At 40.1% G+C, this 14,968-nt stretch overlaps 1 long non-coding RNA gene across 3 annotated transcripts in view; it reads right to left on the bottom strand.

The window, feature by feature from the left end:
• LOC149871941 (uncharacterized) overlaps positions 1–14,968 on the bottom strand; it is a 45,937-nt gene that overhangs the window by 19,211 nt on the left and 11,758 nt on the right. For 2 of the 3 annotated variants that reach the window (XR_016440331.1, XR_016440332.1), the window contains exon 3: positions 3,354–3,404. This is a non-coding gene — a long non-coding RNA (uncharacterized LOC149871941). Of the gene's footprint in view, positions 1–3,353; positions 8,380–14,968 lie in introns of all 3 variants that reach the window. The other variant, XR_016440333.1, reaches the window with a different exon arrangement.

Raw genomic sequence — 14,968 nt, 5'->3', positions numbered from 1 at the left:
CTCTCCTCTTTTCACCAACCATTCTCTCCATACCACTTTACTGAGGTTGGGCAAAACCCTTTTTTTTTGCTATTCTTAGTAAGCAAAGCAACCTGTCTATAATTTCAGTTCCATTAAAAAATAAGTTAAAGCTCTTTTCTGCTTACTTGTATTTAGAAGATAGTACAGTAAGAGAGAAATTAATTCCATTATTGTACTATTTACAGCAAATCTCTAATGACTTTTCAGATGCATTTTGTATGAAACATGCTATAGAAAAAATTATTGGTGCCCCGACTATTTTCGTTATACCATATAATTTATTCGGTTTTAATTCTCATGTATATTATAGTGTTTCTGAAGGGTAGACTGTAATAAACCCTTTTAACAGCTGGAACCATAACTGTATGAATAAGCAGTGTTCTGTAGAAGAACCTGTGTGAAATACAAAATTTTATCAAGGCCATAAGGTGGATGAATCCACACATGGTTTGTGTTCACACACAACATATTTACCTTATGGTGAGTTATTAGCAACCCTGCTGCTGAGAGAGACTGTAGCACAACTGTCAGACCGATATGAGGTTCTAACATGCACAGAAAGATGTGACTAAGGACCATTCCTAGTTTTGTACACTTTTAATCATTTTTCTACCACCCACATCCTTAAAGAATCCCCAAACACATAAAGCTTTTTAGTACAGGAAGCACTACTCCCCAGCTGCCTATCCTCCTTTGCCAACCATGTCATTAATTTCTCAAGTATGCATAAGGGAAAGAGTCCTATTCAGTGCCCAGATGTCATATAGGCCAGGCAAACATGGAGCAGGAGGTGGGTGGTATGGGGCCGGATACGAAGTAGGGGAGGGGTGACTGAGGCTGACTGGTCTGTAGTTTTCTGGATCCTCCCTCTTGCCTTTTAAGAAGATGCTTTTCCAGTGGTCCCTGATCTCTCCCGATCATCGAAGTCTTTAAGATAATAGCCAGCAGCTCTGCAATCACATCAGGCAACTCCTTCAGCATCCTTGGGTGCATCTAGCCCTGTGGACTTGTACACTTCTGGCTTTTCTAAACAGTCCCTAACCTGTTCCTTTGCCACTGTTGCCTGCTTACCTTCTCCCCAAACTGTGTTGCTAGGTGCGGTAATCTGGTAGCAGACCTTGCTTGTGAAAACAGGTGAAAAAAGCATTGAGTATGGCCTTTTCTGAATCATCTGTGACTAGGTTGCCTCCCTCATTCAGTAAGGGACCCACACGTTCCCTGATCTTCCCCTTTTTGCTGACATACTTGTAGAAACCCTTCTTGTTCCCTTCACTTCCCTTGCTAGTGGCAACTCCAATTGAGCTTTGGTTTTTCTGATTTCATCCCTGCATGCCCAAGTAACGCTTTTATACTCCCTTCTCCAGTAGTCTGTCCAAGTTTCCACTTCTAGTAAGCTCCTTTTTTGTGTTTTAGCTCACTAAAGAGTTCCCTACTAAATCAAGTTAGTCTTCTGAAATACTAGCTTCCTGCACACTGGGATCATTCATTCCTGTGCCCTTAAGTAAGGATTCTTTAAAGTACAGCCAGCTCTCCTGGACTTCTTTCCTCTCAGACTAGCCTCCCAGGGGATCCTGCCCATTAGCTCCCTGAGTGAGTCAAAGTCTGCTTTTCTGAAGTGCAGGGTCCTTACACTGCTGCTCTCCTTCCTTCCTTCCTTCCCTCAGGATCCTGAACTCAATCATCTCATGTTTGCTGCTTCCCAAGTTGCCATACACTTCTACATTCCTTACCAATTCTTCTCTGTTTGTGAGCTGGTCGAGAAGAGCATGGCCCCTAGCTGACCTCTCCAACATTTGCATCATGACTCTCCAAAAACTTTCTGGATTGCCTGTACACTGCTGTACTGCCCTCTCTGCAGATGTCAGGACATAGGTGCAGAAGGTCAGGACTAATGGGCCTTTATTCAAATTACTTAGTTGCGCTAAGAAGATCCTCTGCCCACTTTTAGGGATAAATTATATAACTTTAATTAAAGTATTTCTTAATAGAAGGTTATTTGCCAAGGTATTTGGTATTTGTCTACCTTTCTCTGTGCCGTAAGAGGACCTTTTAGTGGAGAAAACAAAAGAATAGATGTCCAAGTTGTGTGATAAATGCCTAACTGCACAAATAAATAAGTCCATTACCCTGGTCACTATGAGAGCACAGAATCCTTATACATAGTGAATTTACCCTGGGGAAAACAGGGAAAGAAAGGAAAAAATGTTTGCAGTATTTTCAACATTGCTGATGTTTAAAACCTAATGAGGGACATTTTGAGAATGTCAGGCTCCACTACTGAGTCACATTACAACTATTTCAAATGCTACAAACCTAGATAAAGAAGTTCAGCAGCTACTACTGAATCATTCTGATCATGTGTTTCCAGTAAGGGACTTGGAGCACCTACCCCTGAAACAGGAGCTCTAAGGTAAGAACATAAGGGACCTCTAGGAAACAGCCCAGGAATAGGCAGTTTGAAGAGAGAGTTTAGGTTTGTACTGTTATAATTAAAATTGTTGATTTGCCCAAGCAACAACAAAACAGCAAGTTTGATTTTTTTTTTTTTGGCATTCAAAGCAGTGTGTAAAATCCATACACAAAAATACCTGATACTCCAGCTGAAATGATTAAGCTGTTAAACATTTAGTGAACAATAGTGCAGTGTATCTATATAACTGTAATGCACATGCAAAAGTTTACAAACATTCTGGTTTTGCACTCTATGAATGACATTCCATTAAGTCCTGTCAGTTATAAAAAACATTTTAAAATACAGGACCTTAATACAACACTATACATTTTCTATACTAATTCTACATCTTATAGTTATATGTATTTATATTTGTTCAAAGCAAGTATAGATATGGGGTGTGGTAAATAACAAAGTCAACAAATCATCAATGTAGAGTGATCTGGGCTACCTGGCAAAACCGAATAATATACAATGTCTACCCAAACAAAGGTTATACATCTAGGAACCAAAGTCCTAACCCTGGAAAGTAGTAACTCTGAAAGAAACTCAGGAGCTGGACATGAGCTCCCACTGCTATGCTGTGAATAAAAGGGTTAATGTGACAAATGAATAAATTATACTGATTTAAAAGGAATGGGGAACTTAACATGGTACAGGAGATGTGCAGTAATTATCTGTGCACCTAGTCTGACAGAGAAATAAAGAGGCAGCATACCAGTTCAGCTTCCACTTATTGCAGGATCAGAAAAGACACACAAAACATTTACTTTGAAACAGTTAATACCAATAAGTCTTCCTCTTCTAATTTAATATAATTTACTCATCTGTCCAGACTCTTAGATGTGTTAATAGAAAGAGTACATGGAGGTTATATTACCTCTGTGTTGGGCACCGGGCTGGAGTACTGTGCCAAGTTCTGGTGTTCACACTTCAGTGAAGATGAAGGAAAAATAGAAAGAATTCAGAAAAGAGTCTTAAGAATAACTGAAGAATTACAAATTTGCAGCATTCTAAAAGGCTTAGGGAGCTCAATCTTTTAAATTATCAAAGGCAGCAAGTTGATTGCACTCCGATACATACATAAGAAATAGAAATTTGATAACAGAAAACTTTCTATCCACAAAGTAAAGATGTAACAAAATACAATGGCTAAAAATTAAGGGGGGAGGGGAAGAAACTCAGATTACAAAGAAAGTACTTTTTAAAACAGTGAGAATAATTATCTACTGGCAAAGTTTAGTAAGGTTTGTAGTGGATTCTCTAGAAATCTTTAAATCTCTGAATGTTCTTTTTAGAAGACATGCTTTAATTTCATCACAACTATTAGACTTAATGTGGTACTTAAGAGTATGGAAGACTTATGGTCAGACTAGATGGCACTGATTCCCTTTTCTGTTCTTAAAATCAGTGAAAGCAGGTATAACAGAATATCAAGTTAAATTGTGTTTTACCATCATGGAAGAGATGCAAGGGAATATTCAAGGGGAAAGCAATAGAATCAAGTCTATAAAATCTAAAACAGACTATCACTGATAGTGTTTAAAACATCAAAATACCTAATACAGCCATAATAAATGTAATTTTAAAACTAAAGTTACTTATATAGTACTACAGCAAGTTATATTTTTGCTTGTATAATCTTATCGCCTTGCCATGAAAGACAAAAAGTATACTATAGCAATATAAAGTGACAGTAGGCTACATTTTTAACTTACCCTTAGGGGCTACTTAACCTCTTGTTTTACTTTGTCCAGACCAAATCAATGGTAAGGATAACCAAGTGATGATATATATGTCATAACCACATAAAGGTCAATGAGGTTTAAACATATTGGGTTCTACTCATAAATATTTGACTAGTATGAGCATATTTTTCATCTCTAAACCCCAAGATTGGTGCTTTGGTGGGCAGCGCATTTTTCTCTGAATGTACATGTAAAATATACAGACCTATGAACTGACACCTGAGTTTAATTTCTCCAAATGTGTGGTTGAATGCCAATGTCAAATTTCAAGCGGTGGTAATAATTCTTCTTTTGTCTGCACATTGCAATATACAGGTAATTTAATAAATCAATGAGAATTGTACACAATACATCAATGCGAGTTGCACTATGTGCCTGCTTCTGATCTCATACTACTTTGATGCCAATGGAACTATTTTGGATTTCTACTGGTATATGAAAGTATGGGATCTGATCCTATCTATTTTATGTTGCAAGCAAAGTTGCCACTTTTGTGCAAGTATATGGGGTAGAAAGGTTAGAAACTAGTTTTATGCCAGTTGGTCACGACATGGCACAGGTCAGTCTGTTTATGCTAAAGCAACTTACACTGCCACTTTTGACAGCTTAAAAGCTGCTGCACTTGGCATTACATGCACTTGAGCAATGATGCAAGGAGCACATTCTGAAACTTCCCTCTTGACAAGAGAAAAATCAATGTCAATCCACAAAGATGATTTTTCTCCATGCAACTAAAATGAAAATTGACTTGATGTGGAACTTAAGTCATTAATGGCTAGCACTCAAGGGAATTATATATTTTTATAAACCTTCATTTATTTAGTGCCTCCACTAATCCACCTGTTCCACTTTAGTGTATTTTGGTTCCTGAATGAAAAACAGTAAATCTGAACAACCAGTCCTATGATTCTGGTAAGAATATCATTATAGAACCCAAAATTATTTGTCTCTATTTAAAACAAATGCAGACTTTAAACAGCAAATTTATATAGCTAGGATTTGTTCAGGCTGTTGGATCAGAATGATTTTTTTTTTTAGTTGGTATGGCTTGAGTTAGATTTAAAAACAGGTCCCAGAGGAGGTTGACAAATGGATTAAAGTGGAACATAAATTCCTTATGTCACCCAGTCCCTTAAACCTTGATGTCAGTAACATGCCTAATCATTCCATTATTATAAATGTCAAATATGCTTTACATGTGTTAAAAAGGACTGTAAGAGTGAATAGGTATGAGAAGACAAATCTCAAAATAAGCTGTTTGTACTGCTAATCATACACACATACATCAAAAATAGTTTTAAATTATAAGTTTTTGCATTTCATAATATATGCTAATATTTCTTTTTTTTTTTTTTACTTATCATTAATATATTGAATTCTAGGGGATGAATCTCTCACCATTTCAGTGTAAAAAAATAGACATTGCTTTGTCTTCCCATATTGTGCTACACATTTTGTCTCCACTTAGTACTACTGCTATTTCTCTCCCCACCATAGGAAATAACCTTTAGGTATTTGGTGCAAAACTCCAGAAGAAAAAATATCTGGAGGAGGACTACATACTGAATAGGTCGATGAAGTGATCCCATTTGGAAAAAATGGGAGGCAACAGTCATTCAGGGATGTAGAAACCTGAGTCTTACAAACAAGACATGGCAAGCAATTGATCTGCCCTACTTGCAACAGGTCAGGCTTCAAATGGTGTACTCTATCCATTTTTGGATGCCATACTTAAAGTCTGCCCTGGACAAAAATGCCTACAGAGAAATATCCAACATACAGATCATGGACTGGTACAAAGCAAGAAAGGGTGTCCCTTCATCCATGCTGAGGCAGTCCTTCCATCCTGGCTAGCCAGGATTCAACTATAGAGGGTATTGTAACTTCAACATGGAAGTTGCGTCCCTGAAGAATGAACAGGCAAGAGTCTGACATAAAGCGTCAGAAACATCTAAGAAACCAAGTAGTCCAGAATCAAATGGGAAGGCTTTACTGTCACCCCAGGGCAGTCCTTAACCAGCAAGATTAAGTCTCATCTGTGACTCATATGCTTCTGTGGGAAACAGGCCTGCCATAAATTCCAAAGTTGCTTCTATGAATTGAAGCTTGGCATCTGTGTGGTGACCTCCCCATGTGATGTGGAGGATTTTCTGGAGGCACCACTGGTGATAACTCTCCAAGCTCAAGATGATGATGGTAGTAGGTCACCCACATTTCACATTCGTAAAGGAGAGTGGGGATGTTGCTTGCACTGTAGACCTTGATCTGGGTGTCTTTTCCAGAGATCATAATGAATAAAGACATGTCAAAGCAATTTCTAAAAGGATGCACTTGTGCACCAGATCCTGTGTTGGATCTCCTCAGAACTGTTCACTCTGAGGGAGGTGGCTATCAAGTTAGGGGAGGTGCTCGACTACTTCCAGGGTCTTTCCTTGGTAATTTGGGGAAGGGGCTCACATTCATGGCAGGTTGATAGAACACTTAAGTCATCTTGATGTTGAGAGAGAGTCCCAAAGTTCAGTACATTTCTCCAAATACATCCAGTATGGCCTGAAGATTTTCCTCAGGATGGTGCAATTGTCAGTGTATCAAAGTTCAAAAGTGGTTGTTTTGAGTACTTTGGTCTTTGACTGAAAATGTCCCAAATTGAAAAGCCCATTTGTTCAGTATTCTATGTCAATTCCAGAAGGAAAGTAGTCCATAATAAGAACCAAAATGACTCTCAACAAAAAAAATAAATAAATAAAAGTACCTTTCCATGGGGACTATTGAAAATCCTTGCAAACCTTCAGGTCTTGAATAGACTTGGTGTTGAGTCCTTTGCATTGCTTTTGGCTGTTTTTGGTGTTCTGGGGCAAACTGAATATTCATAATGGATCTGTTAAAACAGTGATCTGTCCAGCAGTCATATGTTCCTTACATGATTTGCATGATAGGGACATGCTCTAAGAATAACATAGTCAAGGAGATGCCAGTCTTTCAAGCAAGGGTGTCTCCATGTGTTCTTGTATTTGTCACTGTGAAAATGGTGTTCACTATGACAAGACCATGGCTCTCCACATCTGTACAGGAGAAGGATGCCATTGGAGTTGACTATCCCTACCTTCCTTCCCAGTGATGCCACTCCAGAGTTCTAGGTCACATCCGAATGGCCCTGAAGTCACTGAGAATGATCTTGTACTCCTTGTGAGCATTAGAATGTGGTCAGGCTGTCAATTGTTCTTTGACATTAGCATCAAGCAGTGGGGCATAAGCACTAATAATAGCAGTTCACTGGTTGTTGCTGAGCTCAAGGCGATTAGCTATAAGATGTTCATTAACACCCAGAGGGAGCTCCATAAGTTGACTGACGAGCTAATGCTGTGAACATATCTATCCTGGGCTGGTTTCCCCTTCCAGTAAGTATAGCCTCCCTCACTCAGTCATCTTGTCTCACTCAGGGATTCAGTGTCAATGTCATATTTCACTAGTTCCCTCGAGACAATGACAGTTTTTCTTTCTGGTCCTTTGTTCTCTTGGTTATCCATGAAGGTGTGAACATTCCATGTTACAAAAATCACTGTCTTCTTATGATGTTTTTGACTACAGAGACAGTGACCCCATTAGACACAGCTGTCCATTCAGGAGTAGATAAGAGCCTAGGTTTGGGACACCTTTTCTAGCCCCTTCCCCATGTGGGGTCAACAGAGGGGACCCTGAATAGGATGGTTCAGTCACAGTAGCAGCTGCCAAATTGCAGCCCAGTCTCTACTAAGGTGTCAGATGACCATCAGGCTACCACTGCCTCCATGCAGTTTCATGGCTGAAGACTTCCAGATTCACTGGTCCTGTCTGTCCCCACTGGTTCATTGCTGCAGGGCTTTGGGAGGTTGGTACAGGAGTGCGTGTTGTTTCCTGTAGTAAAAACCTGAATGCGACTTTAACGTGAAAAAGCTGGTGCATGGAAACAGCAACAACACAATCTTGACAAGTTGGAGATCTGAGCCCAATGGCAAGGAGAACCCTAGATGGCAGGAGAGCTCCACCTTGCTGCAGACTTTTTTCATCTTTACAGCCACTGAGATCCTGACATTTTCTTCTTGATCTGTTGTTGAAGACTTCAGGTTGGACTGTGGTTTATCTGGAACCTCCCCTCAGGCCTGTGTGCCATGGGTGATCCTGCCAGGAGTGTGAGACTTCAGGTGACATAGCTCTGAGGACAACTGTGACACACAAGCCTCCCCAGCACTACAAAGTCTCAGTTCACAGAGTGGTCTACGACTTATACCAGTGTACGTACATGCATATCTGCCTGGTCTATACCTTACTATGTAGGCACAATAACCACGTATGCCTATGCATCCACACAGCAGGGTTAATAGAATCACAAACTGTGTTTAAGGGCCAAAAATGTTACTTACATGGGTGGGTAAGTGCTATTCAGATGAAAAAAGGGAAAGAGAATTCCACCAAAGTGTATACCACTCTTTACATGGCATGAGAAAAGCTACACCAATTGGTAATTCTCAGGGAGAAAGTCTCCATTAAGTTTTGAAGCACATGCACACCCACAGAGAAGATGTGTATATAGACAATCACTGGAAGAAGGAGCAATTAAGGGAAAAGTTATGCTGAAATTCACTTACTGCGGCTGGCACAGAGCTCAGCAGAAGCAGAACATGATCATTAGTAGCAGGCTGTTAGGAAAACTGTGTTGCCAGCATGTAACAAACTTCTACAGAGATAATGCATATGAGGATTTTTAGAGGTATACGATTTGACCAAATCTTAGGTGAATTTGTCAGGAAAAAAATGAACCTCTTACCCTATACATCCCTCATGCTAAATTTCAAGTCCATGTTTCAAAGTATAGAGGTATCCTACTGTCTCAGTTTAAAGCCCGAAACCGTATTTGAACATGGACATAAACAATGTATCCTCAGCCTCATTTGCAGACACAGCTGAAACATTTTGCTGAAATTTTCCAAAAAAAATCCAGCCTGAGGAAGACACCTGGCACAGAAAATTTCAGACTGAATGGATAAAATTTGGCAATGCTATAATCAACTGAAAATAGAATCTTATAATGAAAAAGCAAAAAAGTAAAGCTGCCAGAAGTAATTATAAGAGAAAAATATTTATAGAAGTTCTGTCCAACACCTTGTCAAATATCTACAATCAAAAAAAAAAAAATCACAATTGGCATGAGATAAAACCCTTTCTGGAAATGGACAAAATGGCTCATATCATAGTCTCAAGGCCAAACTCTTAGCTGCACATAGGGAAGGGAGAAAGGATAAAGAAGTGTACCCTTTGACTCCGTTAGCTACTCTGGACACAGTACAAGTCCAGATACCTGAAGGAAGATCTATCAACTTCCAAATAAAGGCCTATTAGTCTTATAAGGTAAGCATTGGCTCATTCCAGCTTCAAAGAGGAGAAATGGCATAGCTGTTAATTAGAAGTCCTACCTTTAAGCCCCCTACAACCTCCCTCCTACCACATAAGGTGGATACTCCAAGAGGTATGATTCAGATTTGAACAAAGCAGCCAGAAGTCAGCCATACACAGAACACTTTAAACGGACGGTAGAATGAACGCATGATCAATCACATGTGACAAAGTGGACATTTTTTTAACAATTATTTTTCAAAATTGTTATACAGTTGTATACTTGCTACATAAAAATGTAGGTACACACAGCCACAATGGTCTCAATCAAAGGAAAATGAAATCAACAACAGACTTTCTACTGATTCAGGATTTAAATCAGGCAATAAATACATAGCTAAAGTTTTTAATTAGCTGCACAAATGCACACATTCAAATAATTTGCTTATTTTAAAAGAAAACAAATAAATATTTAAAGGAAACAGATATATTTATTTGCCTCTCTTCTCTTAGTATAAAAAATTACCATGAAGAAAGACAGCAACTGCCTCTCTTGAGTTGATGCTCTTACATAGAATTGTTCTATTGGTATCACTGGTGTGATACCAAGCAAGCATGTAATACTTTTGAAAAAAATAGGTACTCTGACCAATTAGTGTTTGAATCAGTAAAATATTTAATGTTTAAAAATGATGTATAGCCTATTTGTTATAGAGTTTTTGCCTTTCTTTCTTTCCTTCCTTCCTTCCTCCCCTAATTTTTACACAAACTGAGCATATCACAGTGGCTTGTTCCATAACACAATTACTCTCACTTAATATATCACAACATAGGGATGTGAATTAAATGATGAATTGAGCGCAATCCTTGTTTACGAGGTAATAACTGTATCCTGTGGAGGTGTTTATTAGTCCAGTTACAGATACACTTATTAGAGAGTTAAGTGAAAGCACATACAACTTTTTACCATACCACTGGAACATCCAATGTGAATAACCACATTCCTGACATAGGCCAAAAATAAGACATTTTCTCTAACAGGAAAAGAAATTGAAATAGTCTGCAGCACTTTGTACAAACAGGTGTGTGAAAACAAAAGGATACTGTGGGCATTAGACACTAATAGTAATCATTCTATAGCAATGGTTGCAAATGAATTTCTAAGTTAAGCCTATTTTGTTCCCCACTCTTAACATTCATAAAAAAAAAAATCTAACAACCCTAAAAATAACAGACAATACATAATCGTTTTTAAATAAAACTTGTAATTTGTTTTAACCACTTTGTGGGGGAAAACGAGAGAGCTTAATGAACAGGGAAAAGAGCCTACTTAAGCTCTAACGGCACCTACAGACATGCAGTGAGGCTGCTCCAACTTGCAGCGCATTGGAGCAAACTTAATTAATCGAGTCTGCTTAACATAGTAATTACTGTGCTCCAGCAGACTCCAGTGTTATGTGCATCAGCACCCCATGCTGAAAATGGCAGTGGGAGCATTTTAACTAAAAATTGTTCAATGAACTTTAAAGTGCCTCCACCACCACTTTTTAGCACAGTGACACTGATAAAATTGACATTCTGGGTTCTCTAATTAGAGTGGCCCTGAGAGCAGCTCAAATTAAAGCCACCTCCCTACCCCTACCCCCACAGCACGTCTATAAATGCCCTAATTTTAGGAATAAAGAATTGAAATGAGTCTTTCAAGCCACTGGGTCCCATCCCACATTTTCATAAGTAAACTTTTATCCAAGAGTCATAAAATATACATACAATTCTACTATGGATATACCAGAACCACCAGAAAGCACTGGATGTGAACCACCGGAAAGCACTGGACGTGAACAAACCCCAAACACCTTCTAATGTGCCACCACATGTAAAAAGCACTGGAGATAATATAAGTTCGGTTAATATAACCTTAGGGGATCCTGGGAAGACCACGGTATCTCATACCACGGAGGCTGCTCCCTCTCCCTCCCTCCACCCTGTTCTTCCAGTCTGACCTGGGGGGGCGGGAATCCTTCCTGACCCCAATTCTGGCTATTGGACTGACCTTGAGCAGAATACCAAGACACTTGAGGTCAAGATCTGAGAGATTTCTAAATTCTGACACGACACCCCTAACAAAGACAAATTAAAAAATAGAAGCCAATTTTAAATGATAAAGATTAATGCATTTAATTTTGAATGATGATTTCAGCTTGGCATGCCAGCTCTGATAAGTTTAAACTAAGTGGTCGGTAACTGGGAAGCCTATCAATGAAAAAAAAATTGCAGTCTGGCTTCTGAAAAGCCTGGTAAAGATTTGCAAGGAGTTGCTGTCATGGAGTTCTTTGGGGAGAGGATTCTTGCTCAGAACCCCTGTGGCTTTGTATGGTCTTTGAGAGTACCCTCAGGAGCCAGACCAGGCATGCTGTCTAGTGAAGAAGCGAGAGAGAGGGAAGGGAAAGGCCCAGGTTCCTTCCTTGTCCAAGGATCCTGACCTTTCAGTCTGTTAGTCTTCCTGTTCTCCATGGCCTTGAATCAAAGAGCTAGCACCCAGTTCTGTTCCAGAGTATAACTTCACCTCCTGCTGGGGAGATTCAGTGCAGCCCCCAATCCCAAGATGCATAGCAGACAGTCTCTTCAGTAAAGGCATTCACTGGTGCTAAGGCCAGCCAGGCAGAGTTTCTCTGTCCCTTACAAAGGATTGCTCTGGGGCCCACTAAACCCCATCAACACGTGGCTGTTCGTAAACATCTTAGAATTGCTGAGGGCATGCTGAGGGCAATGAACAAACTGGAGAGAGTCCAGTGGATACAATGAAAATGGTTAGATAGCTGGAGCACATGACTTACGAGGAGAGACTAAAGGAACTGGGCTTAGTCTGGAGAACAGAAGATTGAGGGGGGATTTAATAACAGCCTTTAATAGCAGTGGGGATTTAATAGCAGTGGTTCCAGAGATGATGGAGCTACACTGTTCTGAGTGGTGGCAGATAACAGAACAAGGAGTAATGGTCTCAAGCTGCAGCAGGGGAAGTTTAAGTATTAGGAAAAACTGTCTCATGAGGAGGGTAATGAAGCACTGAAACAGGCTACTGAGAGAGGTGATAGAATCTCCATCCCTGGATGTTTTTAAGACCCAGGTAGATAAAGCCTTGGCTTGGATGATCTTGTTGGGGATGACTAGATGACCGCCCAAGGTCCCTTCTACTCCTAATTTTCTGATTTTATATCCCACTGTCCCCAATCCAGCCCACTCAGCCTGCATTCCCCCAAGATATTTAGCTGTTCCCTTGTCGTTCAAGCTCCACAAACCTCTTCACTTCTCTCTGTCCAAGAACTGACAGGCTGTTTCACCCCCAGGCTGCTCTCCTATTGTCATGTACATCTCTTCTGGGCATCTTGTCTTTGTTGACATGTCAGGAAAGCCATTCAAGACCATTGATATTAAAGGTCCATCTTGTCTCTCCTTCATGTTCTATACGTAGCCAGTCTTGGCACCTTGACACTTAATCCATCATTCTCTTTAAACAGGCTACTGAGATAAACTGAGCCATGAAATATTATAACAATTGTGAGCACAATCAAAACAGAGATATCACAATAAAAGCCATGATCCATCACATGCCCTCAGGAATTCTTAGATGTTTGTGGACACCTATCTATAGGAGGGTTAGGTGGACCCCAAAGTAATCCTATTGGCAAAGAGGTTGCAAAAGACCTAATAATGCCTTAAGCACAAGTAGGGCTTTACCAGATAATATGCATCATCTAAAAGACAAACAGAAAGCAAGGATCTCCTCCTGTGAGCCTCAAAAGTGCCACAGAAGGCAAGACAAGCTACTTCCCCTTCCATATCTACTGTTCCCCACCTCCCTAAACAATTTGTTCTTCTTATTACTCTAACCCAGGTGTGTCATCATCTGGCCTCCAGGGCCTGTTACCAGATTTGAATATGGAGCCCTTTGAAAATGCATATCACTGAAAGGCCATAAGCAAAGTCTGTGTTAACTCCTGGAGGCTCCCTGATGCAACTCATCCCATCCCAACTTGCCTAACCCAACTTGGTCTAACCCAGGTGTCAAACTAGTTGCACACCTTTGTTCTAGCCCTTAGAACCATCAGAAAGGATGTCTTCAACTACCCTCCTCCAAACACCCACATTTTGGGACTCCCTCTTCAACAAAAAATCTGTTTCTGCAGCCATGCATGAAACCACAATAAGGCAAAAACACCCTTCTTGGCCCTCATCCATTTAAAAAAAATAAACACTTGATCTCTTCAGCATTATGACCTTAGAACTATTTAAATAAAATAAGATTTCCCAGACAACACTTCTACTTACTTGAAGTCAAAGTTATTAACTACAATCATATACTCAAAGTTGCATCAGTTTTCTGGAAGCAAAGTTCTGGCTCTATAAAGCGAGTCTGGATTGTGATTTAGATCAACTAGGAAAGTTACCTGTTTCCAGTTTTCAATACAGAGATGTAAATACAAGACACCAAAGCCTGTGTTTTACATCCTAAATGAAGTTACGTGATGCAAAATAACAGGATCAGTATATTTTGTCGCTTATTTTCTTTTTTGCTTGCGTCTGTATGTGTGGTATTCTTTTCTTGCACTCAAACCAGTAAAAAGAAAAAAATGTAAAAATGCATGATTCTGATATATCTTACTCTATGGCCATCCTCCTCTTGCAGTGGAAAGGATTTGATCTATGCAAGAGAAAGGACACATTTATGCTTTTTAGCATAGTTATTCTGTTGAAAATTAGTTTCAAATATGCCCTTTTTGATGTCCCCACAAAATATCGCATACCATACAGTGAAGCCATTATTAAGACCCTGACCAGGCTGTTTTATTCTAACTTACTGAACCCAAATGATTTTATATTTCCAGTGACTGAGCACTGCCTTTGGTTTTGAGATTCTAGGGATCATTTGGATTCCAGATTCTCTTTCTAGCATCTATTTCTGAGAACTGAGACCCAGTGGTCTAAGTGTCTATGCCAGGGGCAGGCAAAATACAGCCTATGGGCTGGATCCAGCCTGCCAGGCCCTTTCATCCAGCCCGCGGCCACCAACCAACAAATCATACCCCACTTAACCCTTCCATCCATGAGGGTGGGAGCAAGGTGCACACATACACACACCACCCCCAACATACCTTATTGCACCTTGCTCCCGCACTTATGGATGGAAGAGCCCAGCACAGTCAGCAACAGCTTCCAGACAACTCTGCTGCTGCCACTGCCCCGGTGGGGACCTGCTTGGCTTCCCCAGTGTCCTGCTTGCTCTAAACAGCAGGTAGGGAAGGGGCAGAGCAAGGTAGCACTGCAGCTGGGTAGGGGCAAGGAGCATGGGGTGCTGCTGGCAGCAGCACAGAGCCCA

This window comes from Crocodylus siamensis, chromosome 2 (genome assembly GCF_052110815.1).
Source record: "Crocodylus siamensis isolate JL-2025a chromosome 2, ASM5211081v1, whole genome shotgun sequence".
In the NCBI taxonomy this organism is placed as follows: Eukaryota; Metazoa; Chordata; order Crocodylia; family Crocodylidae; genus Crocodylus; species Crocodylus siamensis.
This window is presented reverse-complemented; position numbering and strand designations above follow the sequence as displayed.